Here is a 23,122-nt window from a genome sequence, read left to right as displayed (position 1 = left end):
GTTGTATCAGCTCATCGCCTGCCAGCGATACAAGATAATGTTTCCGAAATTTTTATCAGGTTTCCAGAAAACAGATAAGGAACACGTGGCTGGAGAAAAAGAACTCGCTCAATAACAGCGAACCGAAAGTTTTCATTCAGGAAAATTTAACTCGTTACCACAGCGAACTTCTTTGAGCTGCGAAAGAGAAGGAAAAAGCAAAAGGCTATGATTTCGTCTGGTATGAAAATGGAAAAATTCTCGCTCGAAAATCCAGCAGAGCAGTTACCACTGTTATTAGGAGTAAAGACGACCTTGGTAAACTATAGCTGATGCTAAGTTTATTCCTTTGTGTTCAAAGAAAGCACGATGGATGAGACTTGCTATTATTTGTCTAAGGATATCAACTAAGCAGTGTCAAAGTTCTCGACGGTTTTTCACAAATGTATTCGCCTCAATACTGGGTCAGTGAAAAACACAATATTGTGTTTAGAAGAATTTTTTGCCGGTTTCTCTTTTCAATTTTATGCAATAATACTAACAGAGACATGGAACACTTGTAACTATGATGTTTTCAGATTCAAAGACTATACCACATATTACGTATATAGGCAAAATGTCCGCAGTGGTGGTGTTGCACTATTGCTCAGCAACAATTCAGAAGGTCAAATACTTGAATAGAACACAGTAATAAACCGAGATTATGAAATTCTGTCGGTTTGTACGCAACGCACTGTGTTCTCTGTATGTTTTAATTACTGGCCTCCGGACGGTAATATTTCGTCATTTCTGCAGTGCTATGACCTGCAAAAGAGTACGCATTTTGGGCTGGTTGGTTCATGATTACGAGCAATAAAAACAGCGCTAAACGACGAGACGAGGGAAGGGACACAGACAACAGCGCTGACTAACAACCAAAGTGTCTTTATTCCTTCAGTCAGCATATATATGCTCCGCCGCTATCTGAAACCACAGAATCTACAAAATTGGGCATGCGCAGGGGGAATTGCAATTAATGTGATAGGAAAGCAATCTCCTTCGGAAGGAGAGAAATGGACGGAAGGCTCACACATGCTTCGCCACTAACGTGAATGTGGAATGCTTCGGATATAAGTCGTGCGCGTTCATCACGATATTTTGACAGATAGGTTACACCTTCGAAAGATGGCTTGCAGCCGCATTCATTGCAATGCAGTGACAACTGACTATCTTTAAACCGTTTTTAAAATTTGTTGAAGTGCTCGTGCATGCGGTCATTGATGATGAGGCCGATATAAAAACGCTTGCATGAAAGGGGGGTCTTATACACCACACAGTCACAACAGTCACCAACAAACCTCTGTCTGTGCTGTTTTTTTACAACTTTTTTTGTTGTTCTTGCTCACCCTATTGACTTGGTGGCACAGGCTACCTAACTTATTTTTGGCAGTAAACAGCAACCTGACGCCTGCCCTGCTGACAACCTTTTTGAGATTGTGCGCAACCTGGTGAACATATGGTATAAGCGCAACCATTTGCCGTGAGCGATTCTCGGATAGAGCAGCTGCCGACTGCTTTCCTTTAAGGTTCGTTGCGAGGCTCTCAGCGATGCTGGTCAAAAGTGGTACCGAGAAACCTGCGAGCTTCAGTCTGGCTACTTGCTTTTCGAAGCTTACATCCACTTGGTGGTCACATGACCGGATGAGGGCCGCCTTCACGCAGGATCTTGCTATACCGCGCTTGACTATCTTTGAGTGCGCGGACGAAAATGGAAGAAGGTTCTTATGAGACCGAGGAGCGTAACCCCAACATACATGATTGCTTAAGAACGTTAGCTCCAAGTCTAAGAAACGAACTTTGTTGTCTGACGGATGCTCCGTGGTCAATTCGAAAGAATCTAGAACTGTGCGGAACAACTCAAATATTATAGCAGCAGCAGGCTGCGCGTCAGTGGCGTTAGTATTGTAAAAAATTAAAGTCATCGACGTATCGCATCTCTTTTACAGTGCTTGTCTGGCTGAGCTTAGTTACAAGATTGCGGTCATAGCTGGCTAATAATATGTCACTGAGAACAGGGGCTATGCATGATCCTATGCATACACCTTTCTTCTGTATAAAAAGCTTATCCTCCATTCAAACGAAAGTGGAAAGCATATGAAACCTTAAAAGCTCTAAAAACTTGTCGACGTTGATACCACATGCATTCTGAAACCTGAGAACACCATATTTGTCAATGCAATGGCCGACTTCAATGCATACATCTTCTTGAGGCAAGGAGTAATACAAGTCCTTGATGTCCACGGAAAGGACTCGGACAGCCTTTGGACATTCCTCACGGAGGAAGGTGGAGACAGTACCTGGCGTCTTTATGAGGAAGGGGTCATCAATGTCGAGGAGGCACAAAAACCTTTGCAGGAACACTCCCAATTGTCGTTGACAGGTTCCGCGCTCAGAAACAATGGCCCGTAACGGGCACAATTCTTTGTGCGTCTTGGCGCTGAAAAACACAGAAAGACTGGTTTCAGTGCTATGACCTGTTTATGGCTTCTGTTATTCAGCGTGACAATCAGAAAACGTTAATAGCTTGTGGCGATTTTAGTATTGATATGAATATTCCCAGTTGACCTGCTAGAGGTTTTAATACATCAATTGTGTCTAATGATTTCGTTAACCTGATTATTATACCAACAAGAGTCACAAGTGAAAGCCATTCTGTGCTTGATCTAATTATCAGTAACTTTATGCAGAAGAATGTTATATCGGGCGTTTTAGCTTGTTGCATTAGTGATCACCTTCCTGTGTTTGTTTGCATAGAGAAGCCTGGTACAATGGGGAGCAAATCTACATCAGTCACATACCAAGCAATTACACAGACATCACTGACATTCTTTGGGGACGAGCTCGTGAAAATAGGTTAGAGCAAGATAGCTGAACTAGATGATGCAGATTTAGTCTATAATATGTTTATTGATACCCTTAAACAAATTTATCATGACTGTTTTCCTATTGTGACCCGCATGAAAAGTCGTAAAACCTGCAAGCCCTGGATAACGCTAGAGTTCCACGGAGAAATACGAGTACAAACCAAACAAAAGTTATACCGACATTTTTTGTGCACTCGTCAGGCTGAGGACCTTGCGATCTTTAAGAAATACAGGAATAAATTTACTAAAAAACTGCGACCTGCACCAACTACCTGTCATCTATCACTTCTAAACGTCAAGAATGCTCGACATAGTACGCTATGGGCAATATTAAATACTCTGTTACAGCGTAATAGTGCACATATTGCATTAACCAAAATAAATATTGATGGAAAGGAAGTTTGTGGTGTGGAATTGGCTAATGCATTCAATACGTTTTTAACAATCCTGAATACTAGCGCCGCTCATTTTGATGCTAGCAAATATATACATATTCGAAATGATGAATCAGTCTTTCTGCGTCCTGTTACGGAAGGTGAAGTAGTGTCACGGATAAGAAATCTCAACAACAGCAGTAGCTGTGATATCGGTGACATTCAAGAGGTAAGACAGAGAAAGCAAGGACAGGAAAGGCAGGGAGGTCAACTAGAAGAGCACCCGGTTTGCTACCCTACACTGGGGGTAGTAAATTCGGCCAGTAAAGCATGTAGCTGAAGTTATCGCCCCCATACTTGCTCACATCTTTACCATCTGTTTAGTAACTGCAATCTTTCCGAAAAAAAATTAGCGAAAGTCATTGTCCTTATTAAAAAGGAGATCGAAGTATTCTTGAAAATTACAGACCAATCATAATTGTGCCAGTGTTCTCAAAAGCCTTTGAAAGAATGCTTCATCTAAGACTGTCTAACTTCATTCATAAGTTTAACCTGCTAACACCATTTCAGCTTGGCTTCTGCAAAGGCAAATCAACTGAGTCTGCATTGCTCGAACAAAAAGAACGTATAATAACACAACTAGGAAACAAAGCTATTGTCATTAGTGTGTTTGTGGATTTTTCAAGGGCTTTTGACCTCGTGGATCATAAAATCTGGCTAAATAAATTGCAGCACTGTGGTTTCCGAGGGAAAGCACTATAATTATTGAACTCCTATCTATGATTTAGGCAACAAGTGGCATTAATTAATGGTATACAGTCTGAACCGAAATATCTCATAAGCGGTGTCCCTCAAGGAAGTACTCTAGGACCTTTACTCTTCAACATTTATATAAACGATCTAATAAACATTAACCATAATACAAAGTTTGTCATGTATGCGGATGATACAAGTCTCTTTTTGCCGGTAATAACATTTCCGAACTTATTGGTCAATGCAACGTCGCAATGAAAGGCCTCGAGGATTGGTCCATAGATAATTCAATGAAGATCAACGAGGGTAAGACTAAGGCTGTCATGTTTAGATCGAAAAATAATATGATCCTACCACTTGATTTTAAATTAATGTCCTGTAGAAATAGTAGAGCAGTACAAATGCCTAGGGGTTGTATTTTTCTCCAATATGTCATGGGATTATCACGCTAATTACGTCTCAAAATATTTCAAATCGCTGGTGCTATAGGTCGTTTAAAGAACATCCTCCCTAAACAAACTAAAATGCTGATTTACAACTCAATCTACAACTCGCATTTGAATTATTGCCACTTAGTTTGGAGTAACACAATGTTCACTAACCTTGAAAGCATTCACCTGATCCAAAAAAGGTATCTCCGACATGTGTATAAGTCGTCATGCCGACATCCAAGTGCAGCTTTGTTTAGTCATTCTAGAGTGATTAAAGTACATAACATCTATGAATATTGCCTCAGTGTCATCTTTTAATCGGAAATTAGTAATAATATAACCAATCTCAGGAAATTAGCAGAACTAAGGAAAAAAATTTTAACCTATCCAACAAGACTATGCGAGGAATGGATAGTACCGACACCACGACTTAAACTTGGACAAGAACTCCTTGACTATATTCTTCCGTCTCTTCTTAATAGTTATAGTGTCATTAATTTCGATTTGTTTTCCTGTTCCCGCGATGAGCTTCATACAATGTATTTAAATAACGTGGCTTAAGTTTACTTTAGTGATTCCTTGGCATACTTATCTGTTCTTTTTTTTTTATAAGTTCCAGTACTGCCTCCCTGTTGAACATTAGGTTTGTAGAGTCGTCAAGCTGCCCTGGTGTAGCTTCTTTCTGCATCCCCTCCATCTGTATTGTAAGATGGGAAAATAAAATTGAATTAAATTGAATTGAGATATCCGACTCCAAATTTGAATTGTCGTTCGCATGATTACGCATACAAAAGAGTGAGGATAGACGCAAAGCTCCTCCCTGACATGGCGCGGCTGTTGCGTGCAGGGTTAGTCTGACAACAGGGCCAAGGCATAGGCAAAGATGATAACCGTTCCCCTTCACCTCTCGGCTGGCCGAAGCCGTCGAAGTCGGTGCGTTTTGAGGTAACTTAGCAGGGAGTTGTGCTCTCGGTAGCTCAGGCCATTCTTCAGGACGGGCGACCCTCTCCGCTTTGTTTGCTTTCCTTGTATCTGTCTTCGTGGCGCAGTTAGGTGGTGCGGCAGTCCTTCTGACGGTAGCTGGCGTGTTCCTACCTGCAGTTGCAGAATTTCATGAACGTTTTCGGTGTAACAGCGGCAGCAGCCTCTCGATGCGTTGAATTGTCCTGCACCATTCATTTTAGGATCGCGAATTCCTTCCGCACCCGCGGCCAATCCTTTGATGAGGCCTTGTGAGGACCACTGCAGTTAGGGCGCTTTAGAACATCTGTGCTGCAGGCGTCTTCTGAATGGGACTCAGAGCACCACGGGCACACGACGTTGTTCATGCAGACACGCTTTACGTGGCTAATCTTGCAACACTTGAAACACCGGAGGGGCTTCAGTGCAAATGACCGTACTGGATGGCGCACATGTCCTACTTTGACGTGGGAAGGAAGGCCTGTCTCCTTCAAACAAAATCTTCACACAAACGTGTGTTCCCCAGTCTGAAAATCCTGGTGAGGAAAGTGCCTTCTGTCGTTGGCTTGATCAGTATTGGCGAGTCGTCATTCGGGATGGCAACGTTGACGTCACAGATGACGCCCGCAGTACCATCGCCGCCTGTAGGGATCATTGATCGTACCTTTACATTGTCGATCTCAGTTATATTACGTAAGCCTTGTAGGGCGCTGCGATGTAACACATCAACTGCCAGGACATTTTCCCGCGAGTTCATTCGCACGTCTCGAGAGAATCGCCCTTTTGGTACGATTCTCTCGAGTAACGAAGAGAGGACCTGCCTGTTGAGGAGCCGCAAATTGGTCGCCGGGTCCACGGGCATAAAGAGCACAGTGTGCGGCCAGCGCAGCGGTGCACTCCTGTATGTCTATACTCCTTTCTTTCTTTATCTCTACTTTGTTATCACTTTACCTCCCCCTCCCCTCTCTCCCCAGCGTAGGGTAGCAAACCGGATCTTCCCCTCTGGTTAGCCTCCTTGTTTTTCCCCTTTCCTCTGTCTCTCTTCACGGTAGAAGCACTCGGCGACGAAGATGCCTGCAGTAGTCTTCTTTTTGCTGATCTACTCATCACGAGTCGTAGCTGTCCGAACATAACTCAGTGGCCTCGCTGTCTGTATCGCTTGACGCACTTCCACGTTTCCTGGACGCTATCTGACCTGACGGCTGTGCATCAGGAAAGTCCTCGGAGATCTCTTCATCCATTGCCGCAAGGAGGGAGCGGCAGCTCTCAGAAATGCAGGGAAACAAAGCGAAATAGCGGAGAAAAAAGTACAAGCGTTCTATGTCCCTATACAGACAACAGCGCCAAATCCTTCCTAGATATCGTAGTGTCAAACACTTTACAAAAAAATACGACGGTCATCATCATCCTATAGCCATCAGCGTCCGGAAAAGGTGCAAAATGTCGAGATGCAGTGGAACGAAAAAAAAAAGAATGGCAATATTTTATTTCTGTGGCCGAATTCACTAACCTGTTCGTTAATTAAGTGTTCTTTGTCATTGGTCGGCCGCGTTTGTTAATAATTTGTCAAGCATCAGGCAGGATTCGCTGGAATTTGATCTGGCAAACAATTCTAGCGCAAGAACTTTCAGTGAGTACAGCTCTTGAACTTACCGCAGAAGTTGCAGCTGCTATAAGTTCCCTAGAAACCGTCGAAGTAGTTACAAATAGGTTTGCAAGTATATATGAGAGCATTGAAGCGGGTATTGCCCATAGAAGAAGAGTAGATTTTGAGATCATGGGCCAAGAGGTAACACAATATTTTGCGGCGGAGAAACGCGACAAAGCTGCCGCCATTGACCACCGCATCTGCAGACGCCACGAAGCTGTCGAGCGACGGACGCTCCCGTTCGAGTATGAAAACGGGCAAAAGAACCGAAGAAAGCTATTCGCTTTAAAGCTGCAGAAAAAAAAACTAAAAAGTAAATGAATTACGCTTATTAAAGAAATGATGCACTTCATGGCGTACATTTGTTGTAGTGAGGATTTAAGCAGCGTTTAGTGCTTCGTTGTGTACATCCGTAGAGAGAAGAGTCAGCGCATGCAGGTGCATAGCACAGATGGCAACGCGCATACGCCGACTCTCTATACGTGGGCTATCCTGTGTTGAGCCACGTCGGGCGATGACGTAGTTTCCGTAAAACAGAAAAAAAAAGGAAAATACTGGCATAGTAGACGTTCGCTTGCCGTGCGGCCGAACCACATGGAACGTACTCGGCGTCGCCATGCTATAATCACGACTAAAATGCTTTTCATTAAGTTTGCCACATTAAGTGACGACCTCCCGGAATGTAATTCAGTCCTTATAGCAGCGAGGGTATCGCATTGCGTGGAATAGAAGCGCTGACGTCGCGGTGGAAGCACGGGAGAAATCCGTACCATGTAGGTGAACGCCATACGTGGTGAATGAAACACAGAAAAAAAAAAGTTTTTATGGTATTTATTCATTGTTCATAGCTGCCGGAAAAAAGTTGATTCAGCCTATGTCAGCTATTGCATGCATGGAAGACAGTGGGCAAACTCGAAGGGATCCGTCTGGGCATCTCTACAAGTCCCCCGCACTGCGGGCCTTGTATACTGAGCGGGCCAAACCACTTTCTCGCTTCCTAACGCTTAAATCCATCCTACAAGAATTAAAAAAGAAAGTCAAAGCTAAAATGTCGGCGAGCACCAATTAGCCTAGGCGCTTTCGGTTTCTTTTTTGCTAAAGAAGGTTGCAGACGCCAAGTGATCGTCCTCATGTATAATAAGCAGGTACAAGAGGCAACTTGGCATCATTGCGTAATGTGACTGCTGCATCGTATTTGTGGCGCTTCTCAAAGCGCGGAAGGGTAGAGGTACAGCAGTCTACATGTACACTGTCCGCAAATGGAATGCAACTGTACAAGCGCTGCTATCGTGACGCCTGCGTCCTGCATCGCTCGCATATACTTCTTTCGAAAGCGGGTTGTCCTTTCAATCGGATAGATCGAATAGTAATGAATAAAAAAAAACCTTTTCGATGTTTCTAGCGCACACACGATTCGATTTCGTTGTTGGGGTATAATTTTTTTTCGTTTTCTGTAACTCTTGTATACTTTAGTGGTTGCTCGTACAAAGTGTATTCTGCATTATTTATTTATTTATTTATTTATTTATTTATTTATTTATTTATTCCCTCACTTATTTTTTCACTCACTTACTTGCTCACTTAGTGTGTGTCTTTCACATAGATGTGAAATAAGGTAGCCGGAGGCGTACTGCTTCCAACCTCTTCAGTTAGACCCCACTTTACCCTATATACATGCTCTCCAGATTTTATATGACGCAAGTCGTAGGTCAGGAAGCGTAACAGCCTGTTAAGCATGTGGCTGCAATATACATTTATCCTTCCCGCTTTTGTTCGTTCATTCTCTAGCTTGTTTTCTTGTTTACGCAAGCCTCTATGGCGCTGACTACGCAAAGGTGAAGTATGTACATATAGCCTGTGACCGCAAGCGGAGTGGTGGCGACACTTTACAAGAGCCATGGTTCACACTCATAAAAGAAGGTCAAACAAGTTCATGCCCGAAACACGTCGCATATCCATTGCAACCGGGCAGCAGTTGCCGCTTTAACTGCTGTAACTGTCATTCTGCCACGCGAATGACACTTGCGGCAGAGTAATTTCAACGTTGCACTAGATTTCAACGTGAGAGGGCATTGCCTCTCTCGTTGCACTGGCAGGCTCAAGCTATTTGCTGAGACGTGGCGGTGCAATAAGTGCACTAAGAGCAAGAGTAAAAGAAAGAAGAAAGGAGGGAGGGAGGCAGGTAGCGAGGGTGCGCGGTGTATCCTATATGTAATTTTTTTTCGTAAGAAACAGGTATACAGGGTGTCCCACGTAACTTGAGCCAGGCATTAAAGATATGCAAATGCCACGTAGGTAGACAATACCATGGTCACGTTGTTTGCCGTCGCTTGGAGACACTCACATTATTTTTGCATACCGCATAACTACATAATTAGTTTTCATTATTTAATCTACTTCTCAAATATTATAGTTAGATGAAAAGTGCCAATGAGAAAGTTGTATAACAACATGAAAAACTCCCGATAGAGCTTTCTGTTGCTCAATACGTGCTACGTAAAAGTGTTTTTCCAAACATGAAATAAGCCCGCGAACCCACGCCAAGTGCCTCGAGCGGCCAGTCGCGCGGCACTTCTGCGTGTAATTTTATAATAATAATATTTGGGGTTTTACGTGCCAAAACCACTTTCTGATTATGAGGCACGCCGTAGTGGAGGACTCCGGAAATTTTGACCACCTGGGGTTCTTTAACGTGCACCTAAATCTAAGCACACGGGTGTTTTCGCATTTCGCCCCCATCGAAATGCGGCCGCCGTGGCCGGGATTCGATCCCGCGACCTCGTGCTCAGCAGCCCAACACCATAGCCACTGAGCAACCACGGCGGGTGCGTGTAATTTTGCCTGCGTCTTTCACGCTCGGAGACAATATCGCTTTCCGTCGTGATGAACTAGTTGGATGACCAGCCTCTGTCGGAAGAATTCTGAAACATCGACGCGACTTAATCTCGCATCAGAAGGCGTGGAAGCGCAGTATCGCTTCTTGAGATTGACCGGCCTATGTGAACGCCTGTGATCGGAGCGCCTTTTCTGTGACCCATTTTCTTTTGCTTTTTTTTTCTCTCCTGTCGCTCTTTATCGTCTTTACAACCCCTATATCTCCCACTCTAGTGTAGGGTAGCAAACCGGAAACTCGCGTCTGGTTAACCTCCCTGCTTTTCCTCTCTCTCTCCCTCTCTCTCTCCCACGCTCGGAGGAAAAACACTTTTATGTAGAAGGTATCGAGCAACAGAAAGCTGTATCGGGAGTTTTCCTGTTGCTCTACAATTTTCTCATTGAGCCGTTTCATTTGAAAAGTCGATTAATTAATTAGGGTTAATCATGTAATTCGGCGGAATGCAAAAGAATAATCTGAGCATCTCCAAGCGACGGCAAGTAACATTATCTCGGTTCTGTCCAGCTACGTGACATTTGCATATTTTCAAATCTCGGTGCACGACAGTCGTGGCACCCTGTATATCGTGTCCACTACTTAGCGCCAAGAGTGGCCAAGTCGGACGCCCGCTATAGACATAAGAGCGCAAGCGAACGACAGCTCGGAGTTATGTTGCGGGAGTTGGTCGCTCGACGCAGCTCCGGCAACAGTTATCTCCCTCTCACAGACACTGGTCGCCCCCTGCTATTAGTTCTAAATTTGGCACATTGGTTTGCCTCTGCGGGCTGCAAAAGATCTACGCGACCCTATATTTATGCCACGTTCACCGCAGTCCTTCGTCGCGCAGCGATGACCGTCAGCCTCGTTCTCGCTCGTGGGCAACTTGGCGAGTGCAGCGACGCGCCGAAAGACGGCCCGCACACGCGCACGGAAGGGAGACAGGGCGGCACGACCCGCGTACGCGCGAGTGTCCTTGAGCGCGTCTAATGACGCTCACACGAATAAGCGGCGGCCACGCGCAGCGCTGGGCTGCCGCGTTTTTTGCGCTGCCTGCGTCGCTGCAGCGCGCGTTTCCGGAGGCCGACGTCGCGGAGGGCGTCGACGCGCGGGCTTGGCAGCTGCTGCGACTCGCCTCGCTCCGGTTTTGCCCGACGAGAAACTCGCGCAGTTTTGCCGCCTCAGATCGGTTGAGCGGTGAAACTCGCCGGCAACGAAAGTAGCCCGAAATTCGACGCCGCACGGCACGCGTATGGCGCTCGCGGTGCGCTGAAACTGCGGGGGTTGTGTCCGCCCGGCCCTGCAGACACAGCGGTACAGCTTTCTGTGCGAACATTCGGCAACAGCGATGTAGCGCGCGGTTCGCGCTTTGTTACTTGCACGGTTTAGTAAATGTCGACAACGCTTAGTAGCAGAAAGAGCGCAGAGTATTCACCTATAGGCTTCCGCTGCGAATATGCCCTATTTATCGATGCCAACGTTCAGCGGTGTTATCGGCAGCGGCAGTGCAAATACGGAAGGTCGCTCGCTATTCTATGGTGGGTTCACAATTTGTTTCGCACAAACGAAGATAACACCAGAGCAAGGAAGATAGGCTAGGCGCAAACTCGAAACAGTTGTGAGTTTGCATCTGTCCGGTCTTCGCTGTGCCGTTGTCCTCGTTTGCGCGAAACAAAATTAGGTACGAACCAACTATCTCGCCAGTATAGCTTTGTAGGACCATACCCAAAAGACCTTGCCAAACGGGTTAAGTAAATGGCGTTTACATTTGGGTCATTCCATGCCAAATCAACCAGCGTTTTTTCAATCATCGCCGATATAGTTGAAAAAATTGCCACAGGTCTATGGAAATTCGAGACTGCTGCTACCCGTTTATTTTTGCTGCCAAAAAATTTTTCGCGTCTTGGTGATGATTTATTGTTCTTCTCCAGCTGAACTAGAGAGCACGAATGAACATTTTTTTGCAAAGATATGTTGTCCGATCTAGTCGTTCAGATTTTGTTTATGGCAAGCCTATGATGCAATGTGACTGCCAAAGTTTGCATTTTCTTAAATATTTCAATATTTGGATTGCTTCCGGCACCAGCAACAGCGAGTAAAATTGCAAAGTTCGAATTTCGTTAGCGAAACGTAGAAAAACTGAGAAGGCACAAATAACACCGTGTAATTCCCAATCTGTTTATATGCTCATCGAAGTCCACATCACGGCCGTTTGTGCGTGTCTGTGACTTTGTTTACGAACGCATTGTGGTGCAACTTGCATTTGACTTTTATACCGTTATGTTCATGGGCGTATAGGACTGTGCTGTTGATTTCTGACCGTATGAAATGATTTCTTTTCATTTTCGTACATATTTTTTTACGTTGTTGTTTCTGCTATGAGAAAAGGTGTAGCCGTCACCATTATAAGGTGAATACCTTTGTTTTATATGCATTTCAATAAAAAAAAATTATATAATGGTAGCGCAGTCAACATAGTATAGCTGAAAAATATTTAAAGTGTTATAAGTTTAGCAGATGGTGCGGAAAAACTTGTCACTATATATATATATATATATATATATATATATATAGTCATATAATGAGAAGCCAACAAACACTGACACCAAGTACAACATAGGGGAAATTGCATGTGCTTAATAAATGAAATAGAGTAATGATAAATTAATGGAAATTAAAGTGGATGAAAAAACAACTTGCCGCAGGTGGGAACCGAACCCACAACCTTCGCATGTCGCGTGCGATGCTCTACCAATTGAGCTACCGCGGCGGCGTTTCCCCATCCACTTTCTTGGGTATTTATGTGTACTAGTAGAACCCTGGGAGTGTTAGCCAGCGCCCCCACTCACAGACCATGGCGGCGGACGTGGAACGTCTTTTTTGCCGCAGGCGTCACGAGAACGTGATCTTTTCGGGTGAAGGCAACTGGTCAATAAACCCACATATGCTACCTGAAGGCATCAATGTTGCCTTCAGGTAGCATATGTGTACTGTGTATGTGTACTGTGTACTTATGTGTAGTACACATAAATACCCAAGAAAGTGGATGGGGAAACGCCGCCGCGGTAGCTCAATTGGTAGAGCATCGCACGCGACATGCGAAGGTTGTGGGTTCGGTTCCCACCTGCGGCAAGTTGTTTTTTCATCCACTTTAATTTCCATTAATTTATCATTACTCTATTTCATTTATTAAGCACATGCAATTTCCCCTATGTTGTACTTGGTGTCAGTGTTTGTTGGCTTCTCATTATATGACTAATAAATATCGGGCCCCTCGGTTAACCCCCTTTCTTCTCGTTTATATATATATATATATATATATAAGGACCAAAAAAGCTGCTTTGGTGTTCGACCTAAAAATATCTGCGCGACATCAATTGATTGCCCCACTTATCTGCTATCCATATGGAAAAGTACAAAAGGTATTAATTTTTAAACGCGAAAAATTATTCGTGTGATTGGGCTGCTGGATTCACGATCGCATTTGTGTGACTGGGCTACCATTATATCTCCACCTTATTTGTACCTTCTTGATTTTTCTCAGTTTCGGGGAAAAAATTCTAACTTGGAAATTTTGCTCGCTTTTGCTGGGGCCAGAAGCTATCGAAGTACTAAAATATTTCAAAAATTGACAATTTCGGCAGTCACATCGCATCATTGGCTTGCCATACACGCAATCTGAAACACTGGATCATACAACATCTCTTTGCAAACAAAATTTTTCCTTGGTGCTTTCTAGTTCAGCTGGACAAGAACAATAAATTCTCAACAAAACGCGAGAAACTTTTTGGCAGTAAAAATAAATGGAGACGACAAGTTTTGAACTTCAACAAACCTGTGGAAATGTTTTCAACGATATCTGTGACGATCGAAAAAAAAAAAAACCGGGTTGATTTGGCGTGGAATGACTAACTTGCTCGACAGAAGCTCTTGTCGACTTTTTCTCTAGGGTGCGCGCGCGCGCGTGCGTGTGTGTGTGTTGCCCGCAGATTAACAACCCCGCGATATTTTCCTGCTGCAGAACAGGAAACACGCGCGCAAAACGAGACAAATAAAAGGAAACGCGTCCACGTGTTCGACATTTTTCAGTGTCACTAGAAACTGTTTTTATGCATTTGACCAATATCTCCACGCATTACCCTCGCATTTCCTCCCGAACTCAATGGAGCTAACGAGAATGACTGAATCATGCCTTGTCAGATATGAGCGAGAATTCCGCACGGAGGCGGAACCTAAGGCGAGGCATTGTCCCGACAGATTTTGTCAGGGAGCCACAATTTTCTTGTGTTCATTAAGCGAAGACGTATATCGACCGATCTCGGCGCGCAGCCGGCTGTGAAGGTCTGTTGACGCCAACCGTCTGCGCGCATTCGTGGAGCCCCTGGCGAACGCAGTTCGACTGGAAATATTCTTGGCGCAGAAAATGATGATAATAATGATAATAATACCAGTAAGAAGAAGAAGATAAGTTCGCTAGTCGATGGTGTAAGGCCGTCATTTTGGTGAAATTTAAATTTAAAACGTCTGCCGGATACTAACGAATTTCTCTACCCATATCTTGTCCTCTTCCTGTATATATTGGCTTCTTCGCTTTAATCAAAAGAAGAAAAAAGAGTGAGAAGCGCAAAATGCGATGGGTAAAGTTACCGAGCTTACCTAGCTTTGCAGGAATCAACATACGCTTCCGTGTTCGTATATTTTGGGTATGCTGGGCCCGTAGTCACAAAACTCCTGCGCAATGCGCAGTCAGTGAGAAACCACCACTCGTGACAGCGATGAGGGTGACAGCGAAGTCATTGCCAATGGCGCAGAAAAAGTTTTGTGGACACGGGCCCTGAGGGACGTGATCAGTTTGCCCGCTCCATCACCACGTGGCGCCTCACATCAGCAATCACCATCAGCATCAGCATCAGCATCTTCATTATTATTATTATTATTATTATTATTATTATTATTATTATTATTATTATTATTATTATTATTATTATTATTATTATTATTATTATTATTATCGTCATCATTATCAGCCTATTTTATGTCCACTGCAGCACGAAACCCTCTCCCTGCGATCTCCAATTACCCCTGTCCTGCGCCAACCGATTCCAGCTAGCGCCAGCAAATTTCTTCATTTCATCACCCCACCTATTCTTCTGCCGTCCTCGACTGCGCTTCCCTACTTTTGGCACCCATTATGCAACCCTAACAGCCCACCGGTTATCTAACCTACGCATTACATGACCTGTCCAGCTCCATTTCTTTCTCTTAATGTCAACTAGAATATCAGCTATCCCCATTTTCTATCTGACCCGCACCACTCTCTTCCTGTCTTTTAACGTTGTGCCCAACATTCTTGCCTAACAGGACAATGTCCTGTTAGCCTAACAGGACAATGTCATCTGTAAAGCGAAGGTTGCTGAGATATTCACCGTTGACCCAGTTTAACAATTTAAATACTTATTCCAAGCATGCACCGAATATCATTGGATTGTGCCTCCTTACCTGACCCCTTTCTTTATAGCTATCTTTCTACTTGTGGAGAATCAAAGTAGCTATGGAATCATTGAATATATTTCCCAAGATATTCACGTAAGCCTCCTGCACACCTTAATTCCGTAATGCCTCCAGAACTACTGGTATCTCAGCTGAAACAAATGCATTTTCGTAATCTATGAAGGTCATATACAGAGGCTGATTGTACTCAGCGGATTTCTCGGTTACCTGATTGATGACATGGATGCGATCCACTATAGAGTATCCCTTCCTGAAACCTGCCTGTTCCCTTGGTTGACTAAAGTCCAGTGTTGCCCTTATTCATTCAATCAATCAATCAATCAATCAATCAATCAATCAATCAATCAATCAATCAATCAATCAATCAATCAATCAATTTTATTTCAGTATCAAAGACACTTGGTGGGTACATTCTATTGGAGGTTATCTTGGTGAAGATTTTATATAATATTGGAATTAAGTTAATGGGCCTATAATTTTTCAATTCTTTAACGTCTCACTTTTTGAGGATTAGTATAATGCTTGCATTCTTCCAGTTCTCTGAGACCCTTGAAGTCCATAGAGAGTTCGTATAAAGGGCCGCTAGTTTTCAAGCGGTATATCTCTACCAGCTTTGATTAAATCGACTAGTATTCTATATTCTCCTGCCGCTCTTCCCTGTTTCATGTCTTGCAAGGCCCTTCTGACCTCATGCCTAGTTATAGGAGGAGTTTCTGTATCCTGTTCATTACTTCTTCGAATGGAGGCATTCTGGCTCCTCTAGGTACTGTACAGGTCAGTATAGAATTATTCCGCTGCTGTTATTATACCTTCGAGATCGCTGATATTACCCTGCTATCTTTCAGTGCAAACATCTCGGTTTGTCCTATGCCAAGTTTCATTCTCACTCTTTTCAGGCTGCCTCCATTTTTTACTGCTTCCTGAGTGCTTCTCACGTTATAATTTCGAATATTCCTTATTTTCTCCTTGTTGATTAGTTTTGACAGTTCCGCGAATTCTATCTGATCTATTGAGTTGAACACTTTCATTCTTTGTTGTTTCTTTATTAGGTCCTTTGTTACATGGGAGAGCTTGCCTACTGGTTGCCTTGGTGCTTTGCCTCCCACTTCAAGTGCTGCTTCTGAAGCCAGCCTAGTTATGGTTTCATTCATTACCTGTGCGGCGGCAAAAGGGACGTCAACGCTTTTCCGGGCGAAGTGTAGAATGTCTAACTGATCGCAGACGCATTCGCTGTAGCTTAAAGGAGGCATCGTATAAGCGCTTTCCAAGCATAGAGCAAGGCCGCTTCCAAGGTCGCGTATTTTACGCACGGCTTAGAACCATATTATTCTGGCGGCCCGTCTCGGCCCTCTGAGGACTTCCTTTAAGAGAAAGCCACTGCCAATGCACCCTCCTCACATCCGATGCCTCAACCTTGCGCGGCGCTTCAGTACCAGTTCCGTCTCGTTCGGAATGATTTCTCCGATGCCTGACGCAGACAGACGATACCGTGAGCTGTTTGATGTACCTCCGTCCATACGCGACTAGTGAATTCCCTGTAAGCGCTGAACGTTTTTTTTTTTCATTTTCTTTTTTTTCCACATTACCTTTAAGTGCTATTCAAATTCGCCGAAAATATATCGTGTACCTCACTCCGTTCATGGCCGCATATGTACGGGAGACTCCTAAACCACGATGTTAGAACCATTGAGAAATACTATGTCGTGCCACCTGCCGCGATCAGCAAAACCCGTATACCGCGGATAATTCAAGCATGTTTTCAGGCGCGTAGGATCGTCTGGGCTGGAATTCTCCGACATAAGTTGGCCTGACAGCCCGCAGGGTTATCTGACTGAGCTAGCTTGGATGCTTGCTCGGTTGCCACAGTCAGATGTTCGAATCCTCGTGCTTTTTTTTTCTTCTTTTTTTTCCTGCAGGTGGGAAACTCGAACTAACCACCCCCAGTACACTGCATCTCCAGGCTTGGAGTGACGCCTGACACCGGGAAAAATGCCGAGAGAAAGTGGGGCTATACTAATCCAGGTACAACCAAATTAGGAAGACCCACTAAGCTTCAACAAGACATTCCCTCACCAGAACAGAAATTGGCCCCCCTGCGAATACACGCAAAGTGCCTCGAGTGGGCAGTCGCGCGGTAATTTTGCGTGCATTTGCGGGCTTCTTTCACACTCGGAAAAACACTATTCTGTAGCACGCATCGAGCAACAACAAGCTGTGTCGGGAGTTTTTCATGTAGCTCTACAATTTTCTCATTGACACTTTTCATCTAATTATCATATTTCAGAAGTTAAATAATTATTTAGACTAATTATCTAATTAGGCGGCATCAAACAAATAATTTTAGTATCTCCAAGCAGCGGCAAACAACATTACCTTGGTTCTGTCCAGCTACGTGGCATTCGAATATTTTTAAACTCCGGCTAAAGTTAGCTGGGACACGCTGTATAAGTTAACGTATACGCTCATTTATATTTATCCTGTAATAATGCCGCCAACAATGTAGTTCCTGGCCTCTAAAACTGTCTTTTAGGACAAACGTGCCATTCTTAAAGCGTATTTTGGCCACAGGTCCGACAGCACTTTCGTTCTCCGTGTGAGTATCAACGCCTGTTTCCAGCTCTGCGCCGCTGAAGGCGCCGATTTTTCGTTTCCGGAATTTCTTCTCACTTCACAAGTGCAAATGGCTTCGGAAAAGCGCTCGTTTGCGAAATTGATAACGCCAGCCCGTGTAGGTACATAGCATTCTGTGTTTTCGGATCTAACTTTGGATCGATATGAGAGGCTGTGGCTCACGACTTAGAGGTACGACCTTGTGCTCAAGCCGCTGAGCTAACCAAGGCGGCTAACTTTCATTGAACAAACTGCCTTAACCCATCGCATACGTCCCTCAAGAGATCCCATGTAGCTGATTCGAGCCCGTGAGGGACGTCCCTGTGGTCATTGTAGTAACTCTCGTCAAGCAACTTACTCCATAAAGACTCGCATTCATGGTTGTAACGACCTTCACAAGCACCGTTGATGGTCCGTTGCTTTTCATCCGTGTACAGGCTGTCTTCCTCGTCAGTAATGGTAGGACCTGAGTTACGGTTGGCTTTACATCGCGCGGCTAGCAAGGCGCACGCCGCCGGGATTAAAAGAAGGAAACGGCCCGACGACATAACGCTAGCGCTGTCTATTATATATACATATATATATATATATATATATATATATATATATATATATATATATATATATATATATATATATATATATATATATATATATATATATATATATATATATATATATATATATTTCCCTCGGTGCTACGCTATTTTCTTTCACCTTTCTTTCGCCCTTCCGGTACGTGTTATTACCATTCATTTGTTTCATGCATTGTTTATACTGCGACATAAAAGAAAAAGAAAACCGACTAAAGAAACAAGGTTGCCTTCGCAAAGCTTTTTACTCGTCAATGCTTTTTTGTTATTGGCCGGCCACCTTCACTAATGATATTTCCATCACTACAATAGACTGGAATCTGCTCTTACGAACGGTTATATATCGCAGGAACTTTTTTGTGAGTGTAGGACCAGAGGAAGGTGGAGGGGGAGGCAAGCACGTTATGCTGTCTTTTTCTTCATTTTTTTTTCCTTCAATTTGCGGGCCTTTAATCCTCCAAGAAAGAAAGAAAACAAAACGTAAAAATGCCTCGCACGGATCACTGTATTGAGCCAGCCTGAAAAACTAGCTTCAACTTTATAAGGTTCGGCTTACGCCCTAAAACGAACGTATCAAATTTTGCATTATTTATATTAATAGGGGCCTGTATTCGCAAATTACATTCTTGATATCGTATTGTTGATATGTTCGTAATTGCTGTATGCCATTGGCCGGCCGCCTACGGTAACAATATGTCTGTCGTCACGATTGACTTACATCAAGTTGTTTTACATATAATTTTAACGTAAGCTCATTTGCGAATACGAGGTAAAGATCTAGATAAAATGACTTCGAACAATGTGCCATTAACCACATTCGTCCACGATGTAGAAAATTCTTAAGGTGTGGCTCTGGTTACGTGAAACACAATGAATAAGGCACCGTACTCAGACACAGTTCTCACGTTACAATTATTCGTAAGAGAAAATTCGAGCCAATTTTTATGCTGGACATATTAACAACGAAGGCGACCAGACAATAGTATCGAGCACTTACGAACGAGAAGCTTTGTGAATTCGGTCGTATGTGATTGGCCGGCAGCTTTCGATATCGGTCGACGCGTGTTTTTAGAACCGCTTTTGCGAATGAATTGCTTTGTGGAAGCGGCACCGACTCACCGGTTGTATAAATGATTTATTTATTTATTTATTTATTTATTTATTTATTTATTTATTTATTCATTCATTCATTCATTCAATGCCAGGGCTGAGTACTCTTAAATGAGCATGGCAACTTCACTTTTGGACTACCAGAATAAGCAAACAAACAACAAACAAATAACAAGCCTCCCTTAATTGTCCATCTTTAGTTTTCTCACCCTAATTGCCTTTTACAACGTACCAGCCTTTTGTGACCTTTCTTCAGAGGCTGAATTCGCAACGTTTTTCGTTCATAACTGTTCGCCATTGTCCGGCCGCTTTCTATAATAATATGCCCAACATCACGATTGGTTAGCATATTCTCTAGCGAAAAATGGGCCTTTTTCCAATTCAGCTATGCGCATGCGCGCACCCTCGCTCCCAGCTATAGCCAAGCTAGGCCGCCATTACCGCAGGGCAGGTGTGCGATGCGAGTGCGTGGTCCTTTGCATGGCCCGCGGTAATTTTCTCAGCTTGAGGGACCGAACAATAATGTTTCACGTGTTCGGGGCGATAACATTGAGTAAAGCTGTTTGTAAGAAAGACCGCGAGCAGTTTTGCTGAGGAAAACGACTCCGTTGACTAAAGCTCGGGCGATAAGCGGAGCGTTTGCGACGGGCTTCATGGCGGACACTTTCTGCGCTGTCGATTTCACAAACCGGCGAAGAAACGTTGCACGTGTTGTACTGGTGTGGGCGGCTCACGGTCAAGTGCCGAAAAACGCGCTATGTTACCAGTGAGCCGTCACGTTGTTCTTGCTGAGTAAGACAAGCCTACGTTCTGCTAACAGCACGACCCCAGCGCTGAAAACATTCGAGTCGCACTTGCAACCCTACGACTGATTCGGCAGTCTCCGCGCTGTTGTAATATACCGGTATGCATATCGTACGGTTCTCACCGCTGGCAGACGAACGCTCCACGGAATGTATGGCGGAAATAGCTGTACGATTACATAAGGCCAAACTAAATGAGAAATGTCGCCACACGGCCCATTGTAATGCATCGCACGACACTAAACGACGCACTCACGGTGTCCCACTCTACAAAACTCAAAGTCCCTCCCCCTCCACCACTCTTTTTCTTTCTTTCTTTCTTCTTTTTTCTTTACGAGGGGGAAGAGATGCAGCCATGTGAAGCTTTACATGCCTGAAAAAATAACGCTTATTCTGCAGTTCACTCGCAGTACGCGTAAAAACTTTTGGATGTTGTTTGTACGAGGAGCATTCATAAAGTTCGTATTATCATGGCCATGGATAAAAAGCTAACATGATAGGTATCAAAATGAGTGTGCGTCTGTCTAGTTTTAGCGCTATATAATGCAGGTGTGACACGTACATTTATGATCGCGATCGGGGACGATCTGGATCGGATTTCTAGATTGCGATCAACAATGGTCGCTGTTACACGTTCCAACAATCCGGATCGAGTTATTATCGTCTGCTGATCATCGGCAACTCTCAGAACTGCATAGTGCCTTGGATACAAATTCAGATTTGCAAAACATTATTAAATTTGCATAATATTTCAATTTCACAGCTTGCTATACTGCTGATAAAAAAGGTTTTTAAACATTTTTTATTGAGCTATCCTCACTTTTTGTTATTACCGTTTTCAGAATACTGCGCTAGAGGGCGCAGACTGTCAGCCTGCGATTGCAACCAGGAGGCCTGATCGCGACGATTCACGGATCGCGATTGTCCGGATCCGGATCCCGCAAGATCGCGATCGCAAATGACCGTGTAGCAACACTCGATCCGGAACAAGCTCGATCCCAATCAGCCCCGATCGCGATCGGAAGTGTACGTGTGGCACCGGCCTAAAACGTGTATTCTATATAGTACCGCGCAACACCGGCGGGGAACCAAAACAAACATGGCACCACCCATAGGGAAAGCTTAAGCACGATCAGTGATCCGCTCTCTGTATTTGAAGGCACAATTAAGTTGCCAAGAAGTTTCACGCCGAGCTGGTGGCGGTGTTCAGTGACAATGCCCCAGATTATGACACTGTTGCCAAATGGCGCAGACGATTTCAGTGCGGCCAAACAAGCCTGGACGACGAAGAACGAATTGGCCGCCCGTCGCCCGCCCGTCGCTCGATGGTGAGCCACAGGATTGCTGCGCAAGTGGAGGTACTAGTGATCGCTGACCGGCGGATAACCGTTGAAGAAATAGTCGAAATAGGGGGGGGGGGGGGGGGGGGGGTGTATTCTGTAAGTGCCCACCTAGTCGACATGTCCCTTTCGTCTGCTGCTAAAGTGCTGATTGGCTAGGAGCGCCTGTCTCCTTCTGACGCGAAATGGACACGTCGGCTAGGTGTATACTTACAAAATATACCTTAACGTGAGTGAAGGCTCTGTGCGCAACAAACTTCACGACAACCTACGCATCACGAAAGTAGCCACGGGCTGGGTTCCGCGTTTGATGACGCCTATAATGCAAAAGGACTTGCGGAAAGAAGCAGCCGCAAAAATGTTGCAGCTTTGCGAGAACGACTCTGGCGACTTTTTTTGACGCGGCCCCGCTGCTGGCAATGGTACCTCGTCGCAGGACAGGCATCTATGCGGCGGTACCGTTCCACATCGCGGGCTTTTACAGGAGGATAGTTTTTTTAAAATGTTTTATGGAATTTCTAAGACCCGCCTATGGCAGATAGCATAATTCTCGTCCCGGAACTGGATTATACGAATCGACGTACATTACTAGCACAAAAAATCGAAACACATATCTAACTAATTAACAAAGAAATCACTAATTTCCTCCCTAATTAATTCCTTTGCGGCACATATTGCGATCTACTAATTCGGAGCCGGTGATCTTGGGAGACGTATCCACTTGAAATTAATTTCCCGGATGACACCAGTTTCGAGGTGCTATTTCCCAAAGTGTGGAACGAAATACGGGGGCGGTCCAGTTACTTTTGTGCTTCAATGCGTGAAATAGCGTTTTGTGCAAAAATTAAGTCGAACAACAGTGCATTTTTACGGCAAGTTTGATGACGCATATCTTCAAGCTGGCGTCATTCTGGAAATTCATTCCAAGTGGATACGCCTTTTAAACTCACTGGCTACAGTTCGTAAATGGCAGTATGTGCTGCAGATTAATTCATTCAAAATATAAATAGCGGATTCTCGTAAATTAATTGAATATGTGTTTTGATTTATCGTGCAAGTTGTGTCTGCTTTGCTGAATAATCCAGCTCAAGAACTAGAATTATGTTATCTACAACAGGCTATTCTTAAAAATCCCATAAAAGTCAGAAATGATCACCCTGCATACATCCGAGGACGCATCCCTCAGGGAGTCACGCAGTGGTGCCAAGTGACTTCAACGGCTCGCACTCGTGGTGCCT

The 23,122-nt window shown here is 44.2% G+C and overlaps 1 long non-coding RNA gene across 3 annotated transcripts in view; it reads right to left on the bottom strand.

Annotated features, from left to right (window-relative positions):
- Positions 1-896: 896 nt before the first annotated feature.
- Positions 897-23,122, bottom strand: part of LOC139049187 (uncharacterized) — a 99,006-nt gene continuing 76,780 nt past the window's right edge. Inside the window, exons 4-5 of one of the 3 annotated variants that reach the window (XR_011508158.1) lie at positions 5,029-5,137; positions 897-2,455 (exon numbers count right to left, since the gene is read on the bottom strand). This is a non-coding gene — a long non-coding RNA (uncharacterized lncRNA). Of the gene's footprint in view, positions 2,474-5,028; positions 5,138-23,122 lie in introns of all 3 variants that reach the window. The other 2 variants (XR_011508159.1, XR_011508157.1) reach the window with 2 other exon arrangements.

The sequence above is a fragment of the Dermacentor albipictus genome, chromosome 1 (assembly GCF_038994185.2).
Source record: "Dermacentor albipictus isolate Rhodes 1998 colony chromosome 1, USDA_Dalb.pri_finalv2, whole genome shotgun sequence".
Classification (NCBI taxonomy): Eukaryota; Metazoa; Arthropoda; class Arachnida; order Ixodida; family Ixodidae; genus Dermacentor; species Dermacentor albipictus.
The sequence above is the reverse complement of the archived record's forward strand: the minus strand, read 5'-3'. Positions and strand labels throughout refer to the sequence as shown.